The sequence below is a fragment of the Anolis sagrei genome, chromosome 1 (genome assembly GCF_037176765.1).
Source record: "Anolis sagrei isolate rAnoSag1 chromosome 1, rAnoSag1.mat, whole genome shotgun sequence".
Lineage (NCBI taxonomy): Eukaryota > Metazoa > Chordata > Lepidosauria > Squamata > Dactyloidae > Anolis > Anolis sagrei.
Window position 1 is genome coordinate 232723225 of NC_090021.1, and position 27523 is coordinate 232750747.

At 42.8% G+C, this 27523-nt stretch overlaps 1 protein-coding gene across 6 annotated transcripts in view; it reads right to left on the reverse strand.

Moving 5' to 3' along the window:
- The window catches only part of RAD9A (RAD9 checkpoint clamp component A), a 115323-nt gene that overhangs the window by 20535 nt on the left and 67265 nt on the right, over nucleotides 1–27523 (reverse strand). For 3 of the 6 annotated variants that reach the window (XM_060772260.2, XM_060772249.2, XM_060772300.2), the window contains one exon: nucleotides 4442–4764. The exons of the other annotated variants lie outside the window; for them this stretch is intronic. The gene's annotated coding sequence lies outside the window, so the exon portion shown is untranslated. The remainder of the gene's footprint in view (nucleotides 1–4441; nucleotides 4765–27523) is intronic. 6 annotated transcript variants of the gene reach the window in all.

The window sequence follows — 27523 nt, forward strand, 5'->3', positions numbered from 1 at the left end:
CCACCAAACAGTTAATCCATTCTGGGATATATATGTTTTGTTTTCAGTAAACTTTTTTTGGGCAACCTAGAGAGTTAGGGCTTATTAATTTGCAATGTGGTGCTTTGGGCTTCTGGTTCAAGAAACCTTACCTTTTACCCCAAGGTTTTACAGAAAATCTGGATTTTTTTTTTGGCATGTGGCTGGCTCTCCAGGCAGCAGTGCTTCACTGTAGACTCAGAGGGAAGAGTCAGTGGTGGACCCAAACAGTTGGTGAGCATTCCTGCCAGGAAGTGGTGCTTTCCCAGATTTCTTTTAGAAAGGTGCATGTGTGTAGATACATGCATATTAGTATTAACACCCACACACACACACCTTTAACATGTACATGGTATGCACAACAGGGGTGAAAAAAGTGGAGGAGCCAAGAAGAATATGAAGGACTGGAAATGCAGAACTGCATCCTAATAAGGTGAGTTTACTAGGGGAAAATGTGTGGTCACCTATGGCCATCTCACTATGGTGGATGTGACTGGTCATCTGTCAAGAGTACTTTGTGTGTTCCTGAATGGCAGGGAGTTGAACTGGATGGACCTTGTGGTCTCTTCCAACTCTATAATTCTATGCATCTTTGATTCTAGGTGTGGCATTAATGGGACCACTGCATGATTAATGCAGACCAAACGACAAGTGCCAAACGTATTTTTCTCCCCATCATTCTGGCAAGTCACAAATCTCCTGGAAAATGAAGCTTGGTTTTTAGAAATTTCACCAACCATGGCATGTTTATAGTTGGGATTTTGGTTTCGTAACTCTAGAAGCAGTTTCTTCATATTTCAAAACAAGTGGTTTCCCCCCTGCTTCAGATACTTTTTCAAGCAGCCACCATGTTTACTCCCAAATTTCAACAAAGTGTAGTATCTGCTGTAGTGTAGGGACTCTGACAAAAGATTGGCACTGGGTGGGTGGCCGTGTTGAACTCCCATTGTTCCAACAGAAACTGTGTTCCCTGAAAGCGGATATTTTAGTGCTACTGCAGAGTGGGTGGATTTATATTTACTGCGTTTATAGTACATGAGTGGGGGGAAAGGAGGAATCTCCCACTAGAGAAACAGTGGTGATATGTATTTTCTCAACCAGCTGACACTCCCTAGAATTATCTCATATGGTATTCTGGAAAGCCCCTCAAACAGATGTGGTCATATAGGAGGCTTTTGGGAGATTGCCTCCTAGACTTCCACCCATAAAATTGTGTTTAGATACTTTAGATACCATCAAAGAGCCCAGTGGCTGTTTTTCCCTTTTCCAGGTTGGGACTGACTCACTCCAACATGGATTTTAAAATAGGCTGATTCCATGATTTTGGTGACATCCACAAGATAACTGGAGAGAAAGGGTTTGGGGTTTTTTGGTAATGGTCCCATTGGTTCAGAAATCAGAGAGATCTGTCAGGTCTCCTCTCTGTACATCTTTCAAAAGAATGTTTCAAAATCTTATTTGTTGAAAATCACTCTCAGCGTTGTATGATTTTTGTTTGTAGTTACAAAATAATATTTCTGTTACCACATTTTATATAATTCCATATAATTATATAAAAGGAGAACTGAGCTACTTGAACTTGCTGACCAAAAATGGGTGGTTAGGGTTAGCAAGGTGAACTCCTGCTATTAGGCTCAGCTTCTGCAAACCTAGCAGTTCATAAACATGCAAATATGAGTAATCAATAGGTACCGCTTCTGTGGGAAGGTAACAGCACTCCATGCAGTCATGCTGGCCACATGACCTTGGATGTGTCTGTGAACAATGGCAGCTCTTTGGCTTAGAAATGGAGATTAGTACCGCCCCCCAGAGTCGGACACAACTAGACTTAATGTCAGGGGAAATGTTTACCTTTACTTAGATATAAATATAGTTTTCCATGAATTCAGCATAGAGTTGTCTGTAGCTTCTTAGGGCTAGATTTACACTGTCCTATATCCCAGCATCTGATCCCAGATTATTTGATTTGAAATGGATTATATGAATCTACACTGCGGGATAATCAGGAATGACATCCTGGGATATAGGGCAGTACAGATCTAGCTGAGCTTGCATTATTTGAGGAACAAATTTTGTTTCCCTTCCCTGGCCAGCAGGGGGCACTCTGCACCCATTGCTTTGAAGCAGGGTGTACCCTAAGTACCAATTGATTTGAATAGGACCAGAAGCCATGAGAGATGTGGGATGTTGGGAGAAGCAGGGATTAAGTGCAGAGAAGGGAGAAAGTAGGTGGAATATGCTAGAATATTTCTACAGCGTCGATTTGATACCAATTTGATATTGATTTGATATTTATTTGAATGACATACCGAACTGTTTTTAATAAGAACAATAAGCAATAAATAAAACAGCTACAGTATAGCCAGGAGCCAAAGAACAAGCAGGATTTTACAACTTGGTAGTGTCTCCTTTTTGAACAGTCAACTGGAGGGTGTTTCAGAAGTTGGACTTACCACAGTTGGGAATAAGGCTCCATATTTAGCTTGTACTGCATTAACAGAGACCAAGGGCCATCCAGTCCAACTCCCTGCCACAATCAAAGCCCTCCCAACAGATGACCATCCAACCTCAGCTTAAAGCTCACCTGAGAACGAGACTCAACCACACTCCGAAAGAGCATATTTCACTATTGAATTTGGAAATTCTCTCCAAAATACAGTTTATCTAGTTCCACCCCCACACCACAGAACCTTTCCACCCCTGAATATCATCATCTCCCAAATCAGCAGAAATCAAAACCAGAAGGGACAACAGGTCATTTCCAAGTCATCTGAGCTAAACCAGAATAGCCCACATCAGGGGAGAAAACTAGGTGCTAGCATAATAGTTCAATGTATACAAATTTTGTTTCCTGCACAAAAATATTAAAAACATTGTGTATAAAATTATCTTCAAACTATGTGTACAATATGTATATGAAATAGCAGAAAATTTTATGTTTAGATGGGTATTCCAAAATCTGAAATCCAAAACACTTGTGGTCCCAAATATATCAGAAAGGGACTACACAACCTGTATTACTTTTTTAAAGTTAATGAATTCAGGGTTATGGGAGAGAAATTTCTGAGCCTTTAAATATTTTGGACTTCAGCTCCTTTCCTTTAAGTGAAAATGGCCAACTGTTAGATTATATTGGTGTTGCAGGATCTTTCAGCTCTGCTATTACAGATATCCATTGATTCAGAAATATTTTTTGGATGAGAAAATGTTTCAACAGATCAAGCCACAAGAAAATAGTTAACTGCTGCAAAATTTCCCACATTTGAGGCTTTTGTGTGGAAAAACCTCCAATGGGTTGCTGGAAGTTTTTTTGGGCTGTATCGCCTGGTTCCAGAAGCATTCTCCCCTGACGTTTCACCTGCATCTATGGCAGGCATCCTCAGAGGTTGTGAGGTCTATTACAACCCTAATGTGCAAACTTCTTGAACTTGGGGTAAAAATGTTTTTGTGCAAATTGACGTTTCTCGCACACACACACACCTTGAAGTGCAATTAAATAAATATGTAAATGTATAAAATATTTTGCGGTTTCACCCAGTGGGAGCAAAAAATTGAAATTATTTGTTCCTGGATATGGGAAAGAAGTAATAAGATTTGCTTCCTCAGTATAAAATGTCTTTTTTATGTTTTTTCTTCTTCTCCATACAATGGCTTTTCTGATAACAATGGATTTGGACCTAAGCAGGAAAATTAAGGCTGGATCTACACTGCCACATAATTGAGTTTCAGAATGCAGATGTAACTGCTTTGACCTGGATTATATGAATCTACAGTGCCATGTAATTCAGTTCAATGCGTTAACCTGCATTCAAAAACTATGAACACTCCATCTCCAAAATCTAATTAAGTGACTATTGTACCATATCAACATTTCTCATTGTATCTGGCAACATGCTGGAAAAACAGGAAAAAGACATGCTGGAAATGATTCAAGTTAGCAACACTGTGAATCTGATCAGCAGGGATAGCTTAATTGATTTGCACAATGTGCATGGTATATTTCAATGAATACAGATACAGTATACAGTAACCATAGAAATAGGGGCAACTATTTTTTTAAAATTTAAGAAAAGAAAGGTCACTTGGCAGTCTTTACGGTGGATCCCGTCAAAAGTCTGGGAAACCACAACATCAGAAATTCCTACTCGGCTTTTGTTCAAAATCGATTCTGCCAATGACGTCTGTTGAGGTTGCTTAACTTTTCCATTATAGCACTGCCTTGAATTGCTTGTATTGCTGCCCAGTTATAACTGCTAGTGCATGCCCTTTGCAAGCACCAAGGTTTCCTTCAGGCTGATTTGAAAAGCTGTTTCAGCCATGCTTGTGAGTACGATGGGCATGAGGCATGAAATGCATGTCCTGGATCAAAACAAAACAAACAAAACCTGGTCCTTACGATGCTTCCATTGAGAAATTCCAGTACCTCTGTGCTTTGGAGCAAGGGCTTGCAATTTGGCTGCGGATGGGCTTCGCTTGGGTGTTAGGCAGGAACCTCGCTTTTGTCGGCCTCAGGAAAATCTGCCCACACTTGGCTGGATTGGAAGCCTCCAAAACATTGCATCTTATGCATGCTTAGCAGAGACTTTTAAGAACTTGGCAAGAGATGCTGCCAAGTTGTCTGCGCTGAAAGTGCGCCAGCAAATCAGATGAAGTCTGCAGGGAATCGACTGGATTGTGTTCTCTGGCCACCAGGCGGTGCTGCAAAGCTGAAGAGAAAGCAGCTGCTGGTTTGCAGGATTCTTCCTCCTAGGTACAAAGAGTAGAAACAGTACACAGCTGGGCTAGAGGGAACCAGGGGAACTGCTCTGATGGCCATCATAACTTTAAAAAGTGGGAAGCTAGCTTCCAGTAAATACATGTGACTTCTTGGCATCCCTTTACATTCAATCTCGTTGATGTTGTCTGGTTATGATGCCGTTCCCAACATGATGCTATGGAAGTGTTGATTGGCCTTAGATAATATTAAGATCTTACACCATCATTATAAAGATGACAGAAACATGAAATACTCTGCACACTGGATACACCCTCAATTGGAGCTTGGGAAATAACTTCTTTTGTACGGTACTTCCTTGTATTCCTTGCTAACATGCTGATTGGGCATTCTGGGAGGTGTAGCCCCTAGCATTACAGTACTTCCAAATATAAGTGCAGAATTCCAGAAAGCTGGTGTTACTATCTTTAGATTTCATAGAATCATAGAGTTGGGAGAGATTTCATGGCCATCCAGTCCAACTCCCTGCTGAGAAGCAGGAAAATCGCATTCAAAGCACCCCCAACAGATGGCCATCCAGCCTCTGTTTAAAAGCCTCCAAAGAAGGAAACTCCACCACCCTCTGGGGCAGAGAGTTACACTGCTGAACTGCTCTCACAGTCAGGAAGTTCTTCCTAATTTTCAGGTGGAATCTCCTTTCCTGTAGTTTGAAACCTTTGTTCCACGTCCTGGTCTCCAGGGCAGCAGAAAACAAGGTTGCTCCATTCTCCCTATGATTTACCCTGACATATTTATACATGGCCATCATGTGTTCTCTCAGCCTTCTCTTCTACATGCTAAACATGCCCAGCTCTTCACTAGAACTGCTATTTTCTTCTTTGTGCAGTCTTTGGAGCAGCATTATCAGTTCAGGGCATTTAAGTGTATTTTCAGGATCTTCCCATATTTGTTTTAGACATGACTTGTGCAATATAAAAGACAAATTCCAGGTCACCTGTACTTTTAATGACAATTTATTTTCCATTTGATGTTCTCCTCTTATTTGTATTTGTGGATTTTTTAATTGATCTATTTATTTATCCATTTTAGGACCATTAACATTGGGAGGTTTGAACCTTTCTTCCAAGTCTCTTCTCCCTGGATACTGCACCCTCTCTACCACAGGTGCAAAACACACCCTCCACTGGTGCCAATGAAAATATTCCCACAGACAGGGGTTGGGAAGGGATGTCAGGAAGGAAGCAGCTGCGTGAGGTTTAAGTCTCATTCCCTGCACGCAGCGGCCCCAATCAAGAGCAGCGCCCTAAATGCTTGCTTCAGTGCCATCAGCAATCTGCCTGATTAGATAGGAATCAAGTAGCTCCCAAGGCCATTTCTGTCTCTTTGACATATCCCCATCCACCAAAACAAGTAAAAGAGAGGCCATTCTTGAACAGAAGAAGAAGAAAAAGAATTGTCATAATTGTTTTAAACATCATACAGTCCACCCCCACCTTTAAAGGTTTTTAAATATCTTTCTGGAAATCCAGAAGAAGTGCTGTTCAGCAGTAGAATATGCTGCCTGGGAGTGTGGTGGACCCTTTCGCCTGACTAGGAATTTCTTGAAAGTCAACATAGCTACATCTTGGCCTTTGGGAATGGCATTGCTAGAGATTACTAAGTGTCACTGTTCAATGCAGGCTCTAATTTTGCTTCCAGTGAACTGTGGAGAAAACAATGCTTTCACATCACTAAAAGGTTCTGATACTTTAAAAAACTAAGGTTCTCCAGAATATACAAGGGGATTCTTGATTCCCATATTTATTCTTCGTGTCCTCTGCGAAATCCACACCTATGGGTTTCCCTTTGCGCATGCGCAGAAATCCGGAACATTCTAAGTTTGATGAATAAAAAAATGATTATTTAAGGCTCCGCCCACCTCCCCGCCCCCTCGGTATATATATCCCGCCGCATGCGGGTGAGCTCTAGTTCCTTTTCCGCGCTAATCCGGCAGCATCTTGGAACATTCGCCCACTCTCTACCGGCTTTTTTGACTAAGGACTTCCCTTCTGACTCCGTCTCTCTCCACTCCTGACCCGGACAGACTGACTACTCTCTACTTCAGGCTGGCATGTCTTCTCAGTATTTTAAAAACTGCTCGGCCTGCGGGGCTACTTTGCCCGAGGCTGATAAACATTCCAAATGTTTGTTATGCTTGGGGGAGGCTCACAATCTCCAATCCTGTGAGATATGTTTAAGTTTCACCAGTAGAGCCCACAAAGGCAGAGATAATCGTTTAAAAGCGCTCCTTTATGAACGCGCCTTGGCTCCCCAGACGCTACCTCCCCCCTCCCATTCTTCCCCAACCCAAGAGCTCACTCAGCCTCCCTCTCCACGTGCTGGAGATAGGCGAGATTCGAGCCAGGCAAACGCTTCCTCAGTGGAGCCGCCTAAAAAGAAAGCAAAGCCCTCAAAACAAGCCACGAGGTCGGCTAAATCAAAAGAAAAATCTTCAAAACAAAAAAAGGGACGGCAACTCACTGGCGAGCAGCCCTTGAGCCCTCCTATGCTGGAACCGGCCTCCCACCTTCCCGGTTCCGCCTTCCAGCCCCAAGATCCCCTCCCTCCCATGCTCCAGCTGGAAGAGCCTACTTACCTTCCCCCTCTGGAGCTCCTGGATCCGCTCCAAAATCAGCCGAACGCGGAGCTTTCTCCTCCGCCCCTTCCACCCTCCCAAGCCTCACCTCCCCCCTCCCCCAGCCCACCAGATTCGCCGGTACCGAGGGAGTCTCCTCCCTCGGAGCAGCACACTTCCGCGGCGCGGGCTCCGCGCCGCCGCCAGCGCTCTCTCTCTCCTTCCCCTCATCCCCCTCCTAACCCCCACCCTTCCAAGAGAGCTAGATCTCACGATCAATACCAGCCCTACAGCCCACAAGACTACCCTTATCACCTCTACCCTCCCCCCCCCCGCCTTTTCCTATGTACCCCTTCTATTATCCACCCCCCCCACCCACGCTAAGGACTACAATACCCAGTATCCACCCCAGTTTGGATACCCATATCCACCTCATGCAGCTCCTACTGCTACACTCTCTCGCCCTCCACAAGAACACATTGAACCAGATCCCCCCCAACCATGCCAAGACCCCCTCGCACAAGCTCACCAAGAGGTTGAGACAGTAGACCTGGAGTCCACTGATGATACTCCAATCATACAGGAACCCATTCCAGATTCTGATCCTTCCCCCAAAAATTTGGAAGAATTTAAAAAGTTCTCTGCCCTGTTAATCAGACTTTCCAAATACCTTAATCTCTCTACACCTGAACCCACAGATACTGTGGTAGACCCATGCTTTACTTCTACTGAACAACAACAACCTACTTCCACTGTGTTGCCCACTTTACCATTTCTACTAAAAATCTTAAAAAATACTGGTGTTGCTCCGGCTATGATCCCGGCAACCCCCAAAAGGGCAGAAAATTTATACCGTATTGATCTTTCTTCAGCCTCATGGCTATCTAAAATGCCTAAGGCAAATTCCATTGTAACTGATGCTCAACCAAAACCTGTCCAACCAAACCAAACCTCCCCCTCTGATAAAGAGGGAAGGAAACTTGACTCTATGGCCAAAAATTTTTACTCCTCAGCATGCCTATTCGCACGCATGGCCCACTACGGAGTTTATATGAGTGTTTACCAAACCCTCCTATGGAACAAAATATCACCATACCTGGAGTTACTACCTCCAGCTGAACAACCACTTGCCATGGCTTTTAAAGAAGAAGCTCTTCTCTTATCATCTCTGCAAAAAGATCTTGCGAGAAACACAGCCGACACCTCTGGCAAACTCATTGCAGGCTCCGTGGCCCTTCGGCGCCATGCCTGGCTGAGGGCTGCTATCCTCTCTCAATCTCAACGCACCCTCATTGAAAACCTCCCCATGGATGAGGCAGGTCTATTCAATCCTGAGACTGATTCACAACTTGAACATTCTCACAAAATGAAACAAACCGTCTTCAAGTATGACCAGCAACCCTACTCCCATCAACGCCAACGATGGGGCTCATACTACTATCGCCCTCATTACTACAACAGACCCTATAATACCTCCTTCTACAGAGGACGTCAAAGATCTTACACCCAGTCTACGGCCCCGAGGCGGCCTCAGCTCCCTTTCAGAGGTCAGTACCGTGGCACCAGACCCTCTAACAACTCTAAACGTCGTTTTTAGCACATCACTACCCAAAACCATTTCCCCTTCCACGCATACACCACCACTCACATACCTCAATAGACTACAATTCTTTCTTCCAGCATGGCAATCCATCACTACAGATGCCTGGGTCTTAGACATAATTCAAAGGGGATATGCGATAGAGTTTGACACCTACCCACCTGTGGGAAAGGTCCTCCTTACACAGCCCTCTCAAGAGATCTGGGAGGAAATACACTCCCTTCTTCAAAAGGGTGCCATATCCTCTAACTCCACACACAATATCACCTCCTGCTTCTTTTCTTGATATTTCCTAGTAGACAAAAGGGATGGGGGACTACGCCCCATCCTGGATCTTCGCAGGCTCAATACTTTCATCACACCACGCAAGTTCCACATGGTTACACTTCCTAACATACTTCCTTTCATTCCACCAGGAGCATGGCTAGCGACGGTGGACCTACGAGGCGCCTATTTCCACATCTCAATCAGGGAATCACACCGCAGATTCCTGACCTTTGCAGTCCAAGACAACCACTTCTCATTTAACTCTCTCCCGTTTGGGTTGTCCACGGCACCCAGGGTGTTCACAAAATGCATGTCAGTCATAGCGGCTCACCTCCGTCAGCAAAACATTGTGGTTTTTCCGTACCTGGATGACTGGTTATTTTGTTCTGTATCAAAGACACAGCTATACAACGACATTCATTATACCTTATCTCTCTTACAGGACTTGGGCCTGGTCGTGAACCAGGAAAAATCCCACCTCACTCCGACTCAACGAATCCAGTTCATAGGAGCCGTCATAGACTCCTCCTTTCAGAAAGCCTTCCTCCCGGACGATCGCTTCGTCAATCTTCAACGAGCAATTCTAAACCTCCAACAGTCCCGAAGGACCTCAGCTTGGGCTATCCAATCTATCCTTGGGCACATGTCATCTACCACAAATGTAACCCCATTTGCCCGCCTAAGAATGAGACCACTGCAAAGGTGGTTCATCAAGACATTCGACCCTCTACGGGAACCTCAATCCCGAATTCTATACCCACCACACTCCGTCCTCCACTCCCTCTCATGGTGGACAAAGCAATACAATGTTCAATCAGGGATGCCTTTCATCCAACCTCACCCGTCCATGTCCCTCACGACAGACGCCTCCAACTCAGGTTGGGGAGCGCACCTCAAGGGCTTCACAGTAAGCGGCCACTGGTCCCCTCGGGACCGCAAATTCCACATCAATGCACTCGAGATGATGTCAGTAGAAAAGGCCCTCAGAGCCTTTGTCCGCATCATCTCAAACCGCAAAATCCAAATTGTGACAGACAACACTGCAGTCAAATATTATTTGAACAAGCAGGGGGGGACACGCTCTCAGACTCTGCTATCCATATCGACACGAATCTGGGAATGGTGCATCCAAAGGAACATCACCCTCACAGCTATCCACCTACCAGGCCAGGACAACATACTGGCGGACTCCCTAAGCAGATCCTCAAAGAACAATCACGAGTGGCAATTACATCACACACAATTCAAGACTCTCACTCGCAAGTGGGGCGTCCCCAGGATAGACCTGTTTGCATCCCCTGTAAACACACATTGCCCTCTCTATTGTGCAAGGCTCCGACCTCGCACATCCCCAGGTTGTCTAGGAGACGCTTTCCTGTTCCTATGGTCTCCGGGCCTTCTTTACCTGTTCCCGCCCCTCCCCCTCCTATCCCCAGTCATAGCCAAGATGATTCAGGACAATGCAGATTGCATCCTGATCACCCCCTGGTGGCCACGCCAACACTGGTTTGCTCCTCTTCTCCAGATCTCCAACAAAGAGTTCCTCCGACTCACTCCAACCCCAGACCTTCTCTCAGTGGAGAACGGACTAGTCCTCCACCCAGACCTCCACTCCCTCTCCCTGACGGCGTGGAGGATCAGACCACACTGAACCTATCCGATGAAGTTTCGCGAATTCTCCTAGCCGCCCATAAACCAACTACCAAAAAGTCATACCATTATAAGTGGTCATCCTTCCAAAAGTATACACAAACAGTAGGCCACACGCCCCTTTCAGCTCCCACCCCTGTGATATTGGATTTCCTTGTGCTCCTTTCCAACAAGAATTTTTCCCTTTCTTCGGTCAAATGCTACATTGCAGCAATCTCCTCCGGCCGTAGAAAGTTCGGCTTGCCGTCCCTTTTTCAAGACCACCTCATTCAATTATTCCTCAAGGGCTATAAAAATGTTCACCCTCCTGCATCCCTCCCTTCACCTCAATGGAGCCTAGAACTAGTGTTATCTCAGTTGTCAAAACCGCCCTTTGAACCGATGGCCTCTGCCGACATTTCCCACTTGTCTTGGAAAGCGGCATTCCTAGTGGCCATCACGTCTGCTAGGCGATCGAGCGAACTAACAGCCCTCCGCTCAGATCCTCCATATATCAGGTTCCACGAAGACAAAGTGGTCCTTCGGACCGATGTTACGTTTTTACCCAAAGTTGTTTCCTATTTCCATATGTCACAGGATATTATCCTGCCAGCTTTTTTCCCCAACCCATCCTCCCCGTTGGAGGTAGCGTTGCACTCCCTCGATGTTAAGAGGGCACTTTCCTTTTATCTACATAGGACCTCCACCTATAGGAAGTCACCTAGGTTGTTTTTGAAATACAGAAAAGACATGTTGGGCCACCCGATATCCTCTCAAGGGTTGGCCTCCTGGATTGTTTCAACAATCCAACTAGCTTACCAATTGGCAAAGAAAGAACCTCCTTCTCATGTCGTGGCTCACTCGACACGTTCGGTGTCCACGTCCCAGGCTTTTCTTCGAGGAGTCCCTCTGGACCAAATCTGTAGAGCAGCTACGTGGTCTACTCCCTCCACGTTTGCTTCTCACTACAAGTTGGACATACAAGCAAAGAAAGACGCTGCGTTTGGCAGAGCTGTCCTCTTCTCCTGCGTGGCATGACCCACCTCCAGGTCAGTAGCTTGCTATTCACCCATAGGTGTGGATTTCGCAGAGGACACGAAGAATAAATATAGGTTGCTTACCTGTAACCGTATTTCTTCGAGTGTCCATCTGCGAAATTCACACAACCCGCCCGTCCTCCCCTCTGTCATGCCTCTATACCTAGCTGCGATTAGCGCTGGGGAACTAGAGCTCACCCGCATGCGGCGGGATATATATACCGAGGGGGCGGGGAGGTGGGCGGAGCCTTAAATAATCATTTTTTTATTCATCAAACTTAGAATGTTCCGGATTTCTGCGCATGCGCAAAGGGAAACCCATAGGTGTGAATTTCGCAGATGGACACTCGAAGAAATACGGTTACAGGTAAGCAACCTATATTTCTGATAGACCTATGGGGAAAATACCTAAGTACATACATTTCTCAACACCATATGAGTATATTTTCAAATAGGGAATAGTATGCACTTAAAATATTATTTTACTGTTTACCCCACTCCCACCCTCCACACCTTCACCCTGGATACACAATTTATACAATAAACTACAGAAATTACATTTGAAATATCAGTCTTAGTCTCAGTTTTTCAACTCCACATCTTAATACATTCTCTAAATAATTCCTAACTGGATCCCACATGTTCTTAATTATTATAACATTTTCTATTTTGTCTAGATTATTCAATTTACTATTTGTTATTTCCACATTTAGCATATTTACACTACTCTGTTAGAGTCTACTTTGTTTTATCTTTCCAACTCCTCACTAAAACAATTTGAGCACATGCAATTAATTTGTCAACCACTCTTTCCTTTTGCACATTAGACACTCCTGGTATCATTGCATGTAATACATTTTATTGGCTATTATGATTTGAAGACTTAACATTCTATTAATTTCTCCTTCAATCGTTCTCCAATATGCCTGTACTCTGTCACATTCCCATATCATGTGATTAAACACACCTCTTTGTTTACAACCATGCCAACACCTGCACAACTTTCACAGTTTTTACCAGGCATAAAGGACAGGTGTTGGCATGGAAATAGTATGTACTTGAGTGGTCAAGAGGTGAGTTTGTTGCCTAACTCTCTCCACAGTTACTGTACCCAGTTCAAATCACTTTGCATTAAACATGTGCATTCGTGGTAAACTTTGCCCCATTTTGTGTCCCGGCTTTCGTTGGAGGCCCTGATATGTTTTTTGTGAGCCTCCTGAAATTGGCAGGGTTGGGGCCAAAAATTGGACCGTTATGGAAGGTGTGTATATGTGCTTCTCACCAACTGGCTCCCATCCTGACACCTGCTGTTTTTACTCTAGAGTAAGACGCACTCGGCTGTAGGTAATGGCAGGCGCGAGTGCTTTCTGGGCCTGCCTGCATGCTCTGCCACACACACCCCGTCGCACTCTCTGAGAATGTGTGTGTGGCAGGCCGTGCAGGCAGGCCCGGAGCATGTCTGCAGCCAAACTCTGGACCTGCCTGCTGGCCTGCCCCACCATACATAGTCTGTCATTCCAAGGCAAGGAGGCAAGTTCGGATGCATATGAAAGCAGGCTTTTGTGTCGAGTAGATTTTCGTGTGGGGAGGGGCCTTCCTGTTTCATGCTTCTGAAATAATGGAAGACACGAACGGTAGAAACAGTAGGAATGAATTCTGTGCATATATCTACTTTGCATTAGGATATTAAATATGAATGCATCAAATTCTAGCAGGAGATTTTTTTTAAAAAAAAATCAGTTCTTATTGCACCAAACAGCATGCCACTGGTCATACTAGCTGAGTGAGATGCCAAACTGCAGTCCAAAAAAGTTTCAAAGTTCAGGACTCACAAGCTACTTTATTTGGGGGAAAAACTTTACCTGCTTTGGGGAATTGATTCAGGAGTGACTATCTGAAGTTGCTTCATATAAAAGGAGAACATTGATTCAGCTATCTAGCAGTGGCTCTCTAAGGTCTTGATTTTGCCACTTGAAATATATTCATGCAGAAATGTCAGATACAGAAGTGGAACTTTTGCCATCTGTTCTGCTGCTGTGTTACAGCCTCTAGTGTGGGATTAAACCCATGCCTTTCAAGGAATCAAAATACTGCTTGGTTTTTGACAGATGACAGCTGTGAGAATTCTTGTTATCACAATTTAACAATAAATAATATTAAAACACTTTTGTTCTGAAAAATAAAAAAAATCTTCAGACCTTCAATGATTTTTCAATGCTAGAAGGTAACCTTAACTCTGCCTCTTTATCAATATGACTTAGATATGCACCTAGGAAAAAGAATGGAGCTGCTAAGGTCACTGATAAGATTTTCACTAGGATGGAGCTCAGAACAAAAGCTATCTCTTCACCAAGGTTGAGCTCGGAAGAAAAGGTTTCTGCAAGTTTTCTTTCGAAGTCAGCTTACTCACCGGCATTGACTAATCGATTCCATCCTTTCAAAAGAGGACTGCCCCCCCCCTCACCTGAGGACAGTTTTTTTTAATTTAAGCATATTTTTGAAAGAGCACTGAATGAGTATTTCATTACGTGAATGCAAAAGGAGTCTTTAAATAATTTAAAAATGGGGAAGTACCTAGGGTGTGGAACCTGAAGACTATATCACCACTCAAACAGGAAGCAAATGCACCCGTTATTTACAGTACAGTGATGGAAACACATCTGGCAGGAGGGAAAAAAACCTATAACTGACTCTGTTTTTTAAATGTATCTGTATGTACTTGTTTTTCATTATGCAACCCACACTAGTTTTTCCACAAATCAACGGGCATATCACCTAGTGCCTCTCATATTCATACCACACTTAAACCTGGCTTCTGTGGTTATTGAATGGAAGTTTATCTATTGAAGGAAATATGAGATAGAATATGCAAAGATGCTAAAGTAATGCCTATGCAGTGATTCTCAACCTGTGTGTCCATAGATGTTTTGGCCTTCAACTTCCAGAAGTCCTAACAGCTGGTAAACTGACTGGGATTTCTGGAAGTTGTAGGCCAAAACACCTGAGGATCCCCAGGATGAGAACGACTGGAGAGCAAACAGCTTCACCAAAATTGCATTTTGACAATTTCCTTATCACATAGTTCATATGAAAGATTAGCTTGTTGCCTATTGTATTTTTGTTGCCCATTCCAATTCAGAATGGATACCTCATGGATTACAGGAGCACCATATGCTAAGATGCACAAGGCAAGGTTTCCTGACCTATTTCTGCCACTCTAAGTGTCACCCTGTATTCAATGGTCTTCAGATGTGTTCAGAGAAAATTATACACAGTCCTATCTATGGATGCAATTGTGAGTAGATTAATAGGCGGGAAGGAGCACTCATGCCAGCCACATGACATGTCTACGGACAATGCAGGCTCTTTGGCTTAGAAATGGAGATCAGCACCACCCCTCAGAGCTGGAGATGAAAGGGGAAGCCTTTACCTTTATCTGTGTGTCTGTGTTTCATTGTCTCAAAGCATTGAATATTTGCCTTGTGTCTTTGTATATGCTGGAATCCACCCTGACTTGGGAAGACAGGGCAGAATAAAAATTAAGTGTTATTATTACTATATTATCTCTGCATGCACTTAAAAAAATAGGACAATTATCTAGAAATGAGGAGGCAATGAGGGAGTGAGGCTGGCTTGAGTAGGCGCAGATAGTCACCAGGTAAAAGGCCTAAATACCCAAAAGGCACCAGAGCCCATCTGATCTTGGTAGCTATGCTGGGCCATCCCTAGTTAGTATTTGGATGGTTGTTGTTGTTGTTGTTCATTCGTTCAGTCGTCTCCGACTCTTCGTGACCTCATGGACCAGCCTATGCCAGAGCTCCCTGTCGGCCGTTACCACCCCCAGCTCCCTCAAGGTCAGTCCAGTCACTTCAAGGATGCCATCCATCTATCTTGCCCTTGGTCGGCCCCTCTTCCTTTTGCCTTCCACTTTCCCCAGCATAATTGTCTTCTCTAGGCTTTCCTGTCTCCTCATGATGTGGCCAAAGTACTTCAACTTTGTCTCTAGTATCTTTCCCTCCAGTGAGCAGCCGGGCTTTATTTCCTGGAGGATGGACTGGTTGGATCTTCTCGCAGTCCAAGGCACTCTCAGCACTTTCCTCCAACACCACAGCTCAAAAGCATCGATCTTCCTTCGCTCAGCCTTCCCTAAGGTCCAGCTCTCACATCCGTAGGTGACTACAGGGAATACCATGGCTTTGACTAGGCGGATCTTTGTTGCCAGTCTGATGTCTCTATGGGCACACCAACAATTATCAAGTCCTGTGTGTTATATTTCAGTGGAAGAAACTAGCAAAACCACTACCAAGTATTCCTTGCCTACGGAAACCCTTTTATGGAGTCAGAAGTCAGCAGGTGACTTGGCTGAACATATTCACATACACATATAAGCGATAGGAGGGTTTATCACTCATGTCCTCCTGTTCACAGATTTCTATCCCAGAAGAGGTTATAACCAACAACAATGGTTGGTACGCACTGGGGATAGTGAAACAAAGGATGAGGTAGAACCAAAATACAAATGAAGATGAAGCATAAAACATGGAGTATGGTGCTCAACTTCATTCCTTAAAGGTTATACCTCCTGTATCTCCTTGCTTATTTGAAGCATTTAGTTAGGCAATTTCCTATGCTGCCCAAATTGTTGAACCATACCTGGTGAGCAACCCAGAGTCTCCAGTGGTGCAATGGGTTAAACCCTTGCGCTGCCAGGGCTGAAGACTGACAGGCCGCAAGTTCGCATCCGGGGAGAGCACCGATGAGCTCCTTCTATCAGTTCCAGCTCCCCATTGTGGGGACATGAGAGAAGCCTCCCACAAGAATAACAATAAATAATAAAACTTTATTTATATACCGCTCTATCTCCCCGAGGGAGACTCAAGGCGGTTTCCAAGTAACATCACCAAAACATACAGAATAAACAGCATGACATAAAATTATCAAAACAATGTAAGCATAACGTTATCACAATAACACATACATATTAAACATAATCCTGCCTGTTCAGAGCAATTAAAAGGCCAGGCTGAGGCTAGTGCAATTCAAAATATGAGGGGACCGGGAATTAAGTACAGTGCCATAACATGCTAACAACAATAGCAGGTTTGTGGCTGCTCTTTTCCAGGGCCTATTAGAGGGATTACCGGGGTAATAGATAGGAAGTATAAGTATAAACGCTGACATTTTCGAAACTTGACTATTTTCAAAAATTTGGCATTTTCTGACCCGCCGGGTGAGGAAAACGCTGAAATATTTGAGAAAAGGTGACATCTTCCAACCTGAAACCACCAGGTTTTCAAGCTCTTACGAAAGGAGGGTAGAGATGGGGCCTGTCTTATTTCCTTTGGAAGGGTGTTCCAGAGTTGGGGGCCACCACCAAGAAGGCTCTCTCATCCATACTTGTGATAGTGGGGTGGTTGGAGCGAAAGGAGGGCCTCCCAGAAGATCTAAGAGTTCGCGCCGGTTCATAGAAGAAGATGCGATTGTGGAGATAGGCGGGGCCCAAACTGTTTAGGGCTTTATAGGTCATGACCTGCACCTTGAATTTGGCTTGGCAACTTATCGGCAGCCAATGAAGGATGATAAAACATCAAAACATCCGGACATCCCCTGGGCAATGTCCTTGCAGACTGCCATTTCTCTCACACCATAAGGAACTTGCAGTTTCTCAAGTTGCTCCTGACATGAAAAAAAATCTAGAGATCTTAACCTAATTTCAATAGCTTCTTATGAGAAATGGGCTGAGACCCCCGTATATGAGATGTCTCTTCCCTTGCACCTTGGTAAGTAAAGGATAAAATGGGAGGGAGCCATAAGAGTGGCAGAACAAGAGTGAGGAGCACACAGCCCCTGAGAGATCTTCCTCCTTTCAAAGAAGATGGTCTTGGCATAAAAAAGATTCCTGAGTCCTGGTTTGGGGAATTCCCAGTTTAGAACACAACAACGCTGTGCAAGAACTGCTGCTAATCAAGACATGAATCTTAAGTAGGGCAACCCAAATTAAATGGGCACTTTCATCATTTTAAAGTACACCTCATCAAGATGTTGTGAAGATAAAAGACATGTGTTGATAGAGAGGCTACAAGGGAGGAGTGACGCAGGACGCCCCGGGGCATGGGATGAGTAATTCTCTAGTCAGTTCAGTATTTAATGATTGCAATAAACAAAGCCCCAGGCAATAAAATGAATGATGAGAATAACATAGAACAGGGAAGTTAACTAGAATGAAATGCAATATTTCAGACAACCCCCCCCCCCCCCCCCGCCGCTTTCTCCTCAAATAGCCTTTGGTTAAAAATAAGACAGTGTAAGATAAAAAGACTTTCCTCAATCTGTTTGCTTTGGGTAGAATAAACAAACAGACAAATGAGTTGTAAATGTAACCACTTTTTGCATATCCCATAAAAATGATTCATCATATTATCAGTGTTTTCCCCTCATTTTCACCAGTTGCCTAACATTTCCTGCCTTGACTTTTTACCTTCTTAAAACAATCCAAATCGAGTCAACGAAGGAGAGGAACAATTTGCACATATTTTTCATCTGATGACATGTGCTATAATCTACAAGACCACCTGCTGTTATAAATGCATTATTACTTTTCAGTGTCAAAATACTTTTTGTTCTTGATCCCTTTTTAAATTATAAGCTATCATGAGTTTCAGTCCAGGGAAAAAGGCAAAATTCTGTATAAATTAATCCATTGTATTTTTGTGACTGGCAAATTAAATTTTTTCAATTTCACATGACAAGAGAAATTGATTTTTCAATAATAAAAAACAAGTAAAATCAACTCAATGAGCACCACTTAATGAATCAGAATCACTAGTAAATAATATGTGTTTGAGGTGCATCTGTGTTGTGTTGGTGACAATGAGCATATGTTTCATCATATTCCATAACTACAGTTTACAAAATACTGGTAATTTGAATCTAGGCCCCCTAGTGGCGCAACAAGTTAAACCACTGAGCTGCTGAGCTTGCTGCTGAGCAACCGAAAGGTTGGCAGTTCAAATCTGTGGAGTGGGGTAAGCTCCCTCTCTTAGCCCCAGCTTCTGCCAACCTAGCAGTTCAAAAAATGCAAATGTGAATAGATCAATAGGTACCACTTCAGCAGGAAGGTAACGGCGCTCCATGCAGTCATGTTGGCCACATGACCTAAGAGGTGTCTACAAATGATGCCGGCTCTTTGGCTTAGAAATGGAGATGAGCACCACTCCCCAGAGTTGGACACGACTCGACTTAATGTTAGGTAAAGGTTTCCTTTACCTTTACTATGTTCCATCTGGGATAGGTCCAAGTATTGTCCTGCCCAAACATTTGGGCTGTATGATTGAAAGCGAGGACTTAAATTAGGAATTTGTGAAGATACTACTTAGGCCCTTCCTTTTCATTAAGGTCCCTTCTACACTGCCATATCAAATTCAGATTATCTGCTTTGAACTGGATATGGCGGTGTAGACTCATATAATCCAGTTCAAAGCAAATATTGTGGATTATCTGCTTTGATAATTTGGGTTATATGGCATTGTAGAAGGGGCCTGAGTCTCATGTATTGTAAATGACATCCTGTTTTTATTGGGTAGACTTTACTTGAAAAAACGTTTATTTGAGTTCATCTGACACCTTGATGATGGCACCAGCATTAACATGATAATGGTGCATTACTTTTTATCCTTTTTATTTTTTGATTTTAGGCACATCAGGTTGGGTTTGCACAGCCACAGGAATCATGGCTTATTGGGGACAAGCAGTGGATTATAATGAAGATGACTATCTGCGTTCTTTCTCAACAAGCCAATGACAAACCCATGGATTGTTACGGGATTTCTTTTATGGCTTTTGGAAGATGAGACAAACCAAAGTATTGGCTCCTGCTGAGACTGGGCATCACGATGAACAAACCACAAATGTTTCACAACCCAAAATTATTTAGACTTCCAACTTGTGACATTTAAGCAAATCCCAAAAGCATCTGGGAATAAAAAGTGTTGGAAACACTGCTTGTGTCTGGTTTGCGTAAGGCTTTTGTAGCCTTAAAGAAAACCTCAAATGGGTTAAGGAGCAGACTTGTGTTCCCACTTTACCACCAGCAATGCTGGATTAAACTTTAGGCTATGAAACCCATTACATATGCACCCAAGCGAATTAGTGATTCATCATTTTTGTAATTGTGTTTCCTGACTTACTTTATCACAAGATGAAGGTAATCCTCCCAGTTGGGCAAACGCTGATATTGCTAAAATCTGGAAGAAGTGTGAATGTGCCTCACTGTAGACATCAGAGGCAGAAAGATTTAGCATAAGAGATATCACTGAAGCAAAATCCAATGTATCGTATGCCATATGATTTTCTTTCAGTACTCCCAGTATGTTTTATTTACCATGGATACAGGGAAAAAATGATCACACCTCACAAATGTGTGAATCCATATCCATTCATCATTTTGGAATGTCAGCTTTAAAAACCTGGTGACATGTTTTCCCCATCACACGGTTTACCAGTTTGTCAATCCTTTTAGCAAGTGGATGGGAACCAGGTAAGAAGGGAGCCTTGAACAGGCAGGCTGTGAACTTGAAAAAAGCAACTGTGGGAATGATAGGAGAGGCACGGAGAGCGAGCGAGAGATGAGTGAGACATGAGAGGGAATATCTGAGAGGGCAGAGAGCACCAGCCGCCTGTGACAGCATTAGCAAATTTTAAGTCCTGAGAATAGAGCAAACAGGCATCCCTGGGATTCACAGTAAATGGCTAGGATTTCATCTTGATGCCTGTGAGATCTTCCTAGCAGTATCACTAAGAGCCAGAACAGTTTGATTCTCATGTCCCACTGGCCTTATTGAAACTTCTGCCAAAAGAAGGGAAAGGAGACAGCTCGGCAGAACAGCAATGGGAGTGGGGAGAAGAGAGGCTGGGAGGGAGCCCAGTGAAAGGTCGGCAGTGGGAGGCTTGGCTGGGGCTGGCGCCACTGGAGGGCGAGGGAGCGAATCACCCTTCTCTGGTGAGCTCAGCCGCCCACGGCACTTCCTGTGAGCACCAGGGAGGGAAGAAGAAAGCAAGAGAGAAAGAGGGGCAAGGATGAGGATGGCAGAGCCAAGCAGCCTGCCAAGGTCCTCCAGACCAAGGGGTGCCCTATGCACCCATGTATCGAATGTGTGGAACAGCACAGGCTTATGCCATGGATGCTGCTGGGATAAGACTCAAGCGAGGATTTAACAAGTTACATATGGGAAAGACAAGATGGATTGGATTGGATCTGAACTGCTCTGGATAACCATTTTAATTCTGGTGAGCGGGTTCTTAGGTGAAGGTAAAGGTTTTCCCCTGGCATTAAGTCCAGTCGTGTCCGACTCTGGGGGTTGGTGCTCATCTCCATTTCTAAGCTGAGGAGCCGGCATTGTCCATAGACACCTCCAAGGTCATGACTGCATGGGGCACCATTACCTTCCCACTGGAGCAGTACCTATTGATCTACTCACATTTGCATGTTTTCAAACTGCTAGGTTGGCGGAAACTGGGGTTAATAGCGGGAGCTCACGGCACTCCTTGGTTTCGAACCACCGACCTTTCGGTCAGCAAGTTCAGCAACTAAGCAGTTTAACCCACTGGGCCACCAGGGGTTCCTGCAGGATCTTAATGTATATTTATAATTATTTTAATTTTTGTGGATGTATTTATTATGTGTTTTGTATTATGTTTGGCATCAAATTGTTGCCTGTTTGGAAGCCGTTCTGAGTCCCTCCGCGGAGGTTGAGAAGGACAGGGTATAAATGTTTTAGATAAATAAATAAATAGGAAAGGCCTATCCGTTCTCCCAATGAGATGAACACAAAAGCAGCTGCCTTAGGGAAAACTGCTCATCCTCCTGAAAACCCAGACACTTCATGTATTCATTCAAATCACTGCATTTACATCTCAGCTTTCCTGCAGTACATGGCTCTCTTCTACCCTGTTTTATCCACACAACAAACCTGTGATATAGGTCAGGATGAGAGTAACTGGCAAAAGTAAATCAGTGGATACTATCACCTGGATCACCCAACTACAATCCATGTCTCTAACCATTACAGCACATTGCATGATGTAGACCAGGAATCCTCAAATGTGGCCCTACAGCTTGTTTGGGCCTCCAACTCCCAGAAGCCCTAACAAATTGTTCAATTGTCAGGAATTCTGGGAGCTGAAGGCCCAAACAGCTGGAGGGCTGCAGTTTGAGGATGCCTGATGTGGATCCTCTGGTCCCCTAGGAATGGGGTGGGGGCCTGCTTGCTGGTGCTGTACACTGCAAGGCCATTTCAAAGGCTGGCACATCTATCTGCCACTTGAGAAATGTTGACACACATTTCTCCAACGCATATTTCTCAAAGTCACCTTGTCTCACTCTGAAAGAGGAAGATAACATTGAGCAGTCTTGAATGAGCAGTCTTGAATGATCTATTAAGAATTACAGTAACAAGGCAAAATACATTCCACATGCATGACATACCAACACAGTTCAGGAAAGTGGCTGAAGACAGAAATAAAAAAAAGAAAAGAAAGGGCAGCAGGAAGAAACAGAAAGCCATTCAAGATCATATGGCAGTTGCACTTGAAAGCCAACTTTGGCCTGCTCTAGTGCAGCTGAGCAATTCTGGTCCAATTTTCTGATCTGTGACCCTTGGAGGGTGGGCGGGAGGGCACAAAGTTTCCAAAAAACAAACCAAAACCAGAAGTGACATGACTCTATCTCTTATTTTGAAACAGGGATATTTTTGATGTTAAACAATGGAGCAACTCACTTCAAATGGGAAGTTCTGCTCTACTCAGGATGGCCAGTTCATTTTTATGGCCTCAAATAAGAATGTTTCGGTGAAGATGAAAACCACAAAACGGGGACCACAAGGCCGAACTTTGCCCATTCCACCATATGGTAACAGCAGGATGCTGTTGGTGGCTGTTTTATGAAACCTAACAGAGATCACCACCACTGCCAGCTCTCTGACCAGAAGTTGAGTGTGGTCCTCTGCATCACAAGGGGCGGGTTTGCGATGTCAACTCAAAGTGAACACAGTTCTTCCTTCTGAAAAGGCTCAAAACTGTTTTTCTTCCTTATTCTTGATAGCATTTGCATGAACATCACAAAAAATACTTCTTTTTCAAAAAGCCGTGCCTTCCTCTTTCCTTCTTCTTATACACATTTTAAGAAACCGAAGACATAAAGCTCCAGAGAGATCCCATTTAGTGATGTCATGCGAAGGATCCCAGAATTCCTCCTAGCTATACTTTCATCTCAACTGCTATTAAACCATAATTTCTGCAGTTATGAGGCACCCTGTGAAGGGGGGAAATGTAGGATTTGCTTCTAGGGCACTCGCAGAAATACACAGAACAAGAATTATAGCATTCTGCTTCCCATTCATTAAACTTTTGTCAGTGTGTAAAAAAGAGGCATTCGGAAGCACACATTTTTCAATCACAAAGCCTGTTTTTAAAAAAAACAGAAATAATTGTTTGTATGAATATGGCCTTAGAAAAATTGGGGCGAAAGAACAGGATTATTACAAAGAGAAAAGAAGTTGAAGGAAACACAGGGAGACATTCCCAAAAGGAGTTAATGTAGACAGATTGTACCTTAAAGCACTTAAGCTTAAATGAAACATATATTTCAAATCTGTTATAGGTTTCCAAATTAAATCATCCTCAAACCATTTTGTGACTCTGGCAATAAAAGTAGGGACTGTCGTTTATTTGGAATTCATTAGTCCAAGGGCACAAACCATGTCAAGGAATACTGGATGTTGGGAATCAAGTTTTATCAAGTTAGACAGCAATTTGCAAAGCCAAAAATGGTGTCTGGAGTTACAGTATGTGGAACAAATAATCTTAACAGTACTCTTTCTTGAACTTTTTCATGCCACCCAAAGCATTGTATATGTTTACATATATACAATGTGGCAGTGAATTGAACTGTCTACACTTCTGAATGTTTTCCCCCCATGAAGGCAAGATCTGAAATTCTATTTCGGATTGTACAAAGAAATGCAGGGACGAGATATGTATAGCTCTGTCCCCTCCACTTTTAGAACATTTGAAGCCATTCTATGACAAACAATGCATTTTTCTGTAAAATCCGTGTCCCATAAACCCCCCCAAATATGTGTCTAGAGTCTCTTCCACACAGCTGAATAAAATTCCACATTTTCTGCTTTGAACTGGGATATATGGCAGTGTGGGCTCAGATAATCCAGTTCAAAGCAAATATTGTGAGATTTTCTGCCTTGATATTCTGGGTTATATGGCTGTGTGGAAGGGCCCTCAATCTTAGACTTTAAAATGTGAAGGCAATATTTGCTAGTTCCCCCCCCAAAAAAACCCAGGATAATTGGTGTGTGCATTTTAGTAACCAGAAAATAGAAATTCATTCCAGGTATCTTCCTAGATACCAAATTACACACTCTCCCATACTGCCAGGGTCTGTAAGTATCCCAGACTAATCTAATGTAGGAATACAGTGCTGGATTGTGCTCGATTGACCTTGAGCCAGACAACCACCCTCAGCCTGACTTACTTGCTACAGAGGATTATTGTGAAAATAATCCGGGGTAAGTAGATCTATGTACACTACTTTAAGCTCACTGCAAGAAAGATAGAAATGTATTAAGTAAATAAAACTATACCATAGTTCACCATTTTTCTTTAGGCAAAGCCAATTAGCCACCAATTAGCCCATGAGATCTTTGAAAATTTTCTCAAGTGCCCTTTATTTTTTCGTGTCAGGAGCAACTTGAGACATTGCAAGACGTTTCTGATGTGAGAGAACTGGCTGTCTGCAAGGACATTGCCCAGTGGGGTGCCCGGTTGTTTTACCATCCTGTGGAAGGTTTCTCTCATGTCCCCATATAGGGAGCTGGAGCTGATTGACGGGAGCTCAGCCCGTTCCCCAGATTCGAACCACTGACCTTTTGGTCAGCAGTTCTGTCAGCACAAGAGTTTAACCCATTGTGCCACCGGGGCAATTGGCCCATGTCCAACAAGGACATTTTTTTTTTTGCTAGCACACTCCAGTGGAGAAAGAAAAAAGAAATCTTTGGGACAAGGTGCCTTAGCACAATATACACAAGCACAATATACACTTAGCACAAGAAACAATGGCTGGACTACTGCAAAAAGTTAGATGCACTGTTAGATGCAGATCCAAACACAATTTTGCACAGTGGTAGAAGAGAGGTTTCTATTAGGGCTTCAGGTAAGATGCTGTTCCTGGAAGAGGCAACACAATCCTAGAATGGGGAAGGGTCTCTCCTTGTTCTTTGGCTTCCGGAGCTGCCCTTCACAACAGTTGAACCTGGCACCTGGAGACAAATGAGTTGAGTCGTCTGAGGAAAAATAACATAGCCCTTTCTCTATGTTGCAATTACAAAACAGGGATACACAACTCCTCTGGAATTTAAATCTCCTAAGGAACGCATGCCTTTTCCTTTATTCAGAACAGCTTTGCCCCACGTTCTGACATTTTGAGATTATGATTCACAAAAACAATAATGACCCCAAAGAAGCACTCTGTCTGTATGAATGTTGCATAAGAACATTAAGCAGAAATTCTGCTCTTTTAGTTTGTATTTCGCAATGACATCTATAGCATGCTCCTTATGCACACTTCTGGGTTCAACTCCTTGTCCATGTTTGCTTTAAGGGAATGCATACTCTGTTTGAAGTACTGCCAATGCACTTTAGGGGAATATATATTTGTATGTACTAAAAAAAATTAAGCATTTCCCCCAAATACTTTTGTAATTTTTCCTCTGTTTCAGCATATGCAGGTTGAGTGTCTCTTACCTGAACTGCTTGGGACCAGAAGTGTTGTGTATTTTGAATTTTTTAAAAATTTTGGAATACTTGTATCTACATGAGATATTTTAGAAATGGGACCTAAGTTTATTTATGTTTCCTTTACAACTTATATATGTTGCCTGAAGGTAATTTTATACACAACACTATTAATAATTTTGTGCATGAAGCAAAGTTTGCATATCTTGAACCATCAGAAAGTAAAGGTGTCACTATCTCAGCCACCTATGTGGAGAATTTTGGAGAATTTCAGAATTCTGATGATGTTCAAACTATGTAAGATATCAGGCTGAGCATCCTTTATACCTTTATGTTGTTGGCTGTATTTGTTTTATAGGATGCTCTCAACCGCAAGAGCTATCTCTTGTTTTATTGCATTTGCAGTCATATCGGATAAAGCAAACATCACACATTTTTCACAACATAATAGATCTCTCATATTCAGTGTATTTTTATTTTAAAAAGGAAAATTTTGATAGCATAATGGGTCTTTCATATTCAGATATTTCCAAGCGTACCTTTATTTAAAAAGAGAAAAATATTCTACACGATTGTCTCTGTTAGCAAAGCAAATTGGGAACATTTTTAAAGCGATTCATCCCCTCTTTAGACAAGGCACCAAAAATTCATTGCTCAGGATATGCCTCTGGATCCAACATTACCCCCACCCTATGCCCTCAAAAGCCCAGTTCAGCTGATTTTGCTTCTCCTTGCGACAGTCTCCAAAAACAGCATGAAAACGGAATTAGAAAGCCTAGGGCCCGAAAAGGTCTGTGTATTTGATTAACATGAAAAGTTGTGTCTAGGAAAAGAGAAATGAAGGACTCCATTTGTTATAAATATATACAAGGAGTTCCTGATACTTACCATAGCATTATTTATTCTATACGTGAGTTACACCTCAGTTCCCTTCAGCCAAAACTAAGATACATAAATCTTCATTCACACTAACAAATAAAAGGAACACGAAACAACTGAGAACAAATAATTAGTTTGAATTAAAAATAGAAAAGTCCATCTTATGGCTAGTCCAGTTTAAAAACATTTTACTATATTTTAAACGCTGAGTTCTTCAAACTCAAGACTGCATTTGAGATGAATTCGGAATGCTACCTTTTGGAGGCACAAGGCACTTTTTTTGGAAAGAGAGAAAAAAAAACGCTAAAATTAGTTGTGTCTGTGAGTGCCTTTGTTTTTACACAAAGCATTACGCGAAAGCCTTCAAGGGGAAAAAGGAATATGTTTCCCCCATTCCTTCCTCCCTAAAGTTCAAAGACCTATAATAGTTTTTCCATGTAAATAACGAGTCAGGTTTTAACAAAGAAAAAAACATATATATTCACAAATGCAATTAATTTTGGATGAAGTAATTTGATTTCCTTGTACAGTATATAATGCTTCTCTTCCTTGCTTTCCTCGTTTGCAAAATATGTAAATATTTAGTAATATGAATAAACAGGGTCTGGAGGTTTTTTTCCACTTTTGCCATATACCTGACATGCCAGCTTTAATAACATTGGATAGTTTATTTTAAATTGGAAGTTTATTTCTAAAGTTCTCGTCTAGTTAGAAAGACTCCCATCAGCAAAGTCAGTCCCAATCAGAGGAGAATAATTGAAAACAAAAAAAATCCTTCACTATTGAAATTAGAAGAGAAATTTTTTGTCAGAAAACTTTTTTTTTACAAAATGGTAAGACAAAGAAAAAAAACACACTTCAACAATACTCAAAACTCCAGTTAAAAGGCACTTTTACACAGACCCCAAAGCATTCAAAAGTTATTTACTGGAACTGAAATATAAACAATCATAAAACTAACT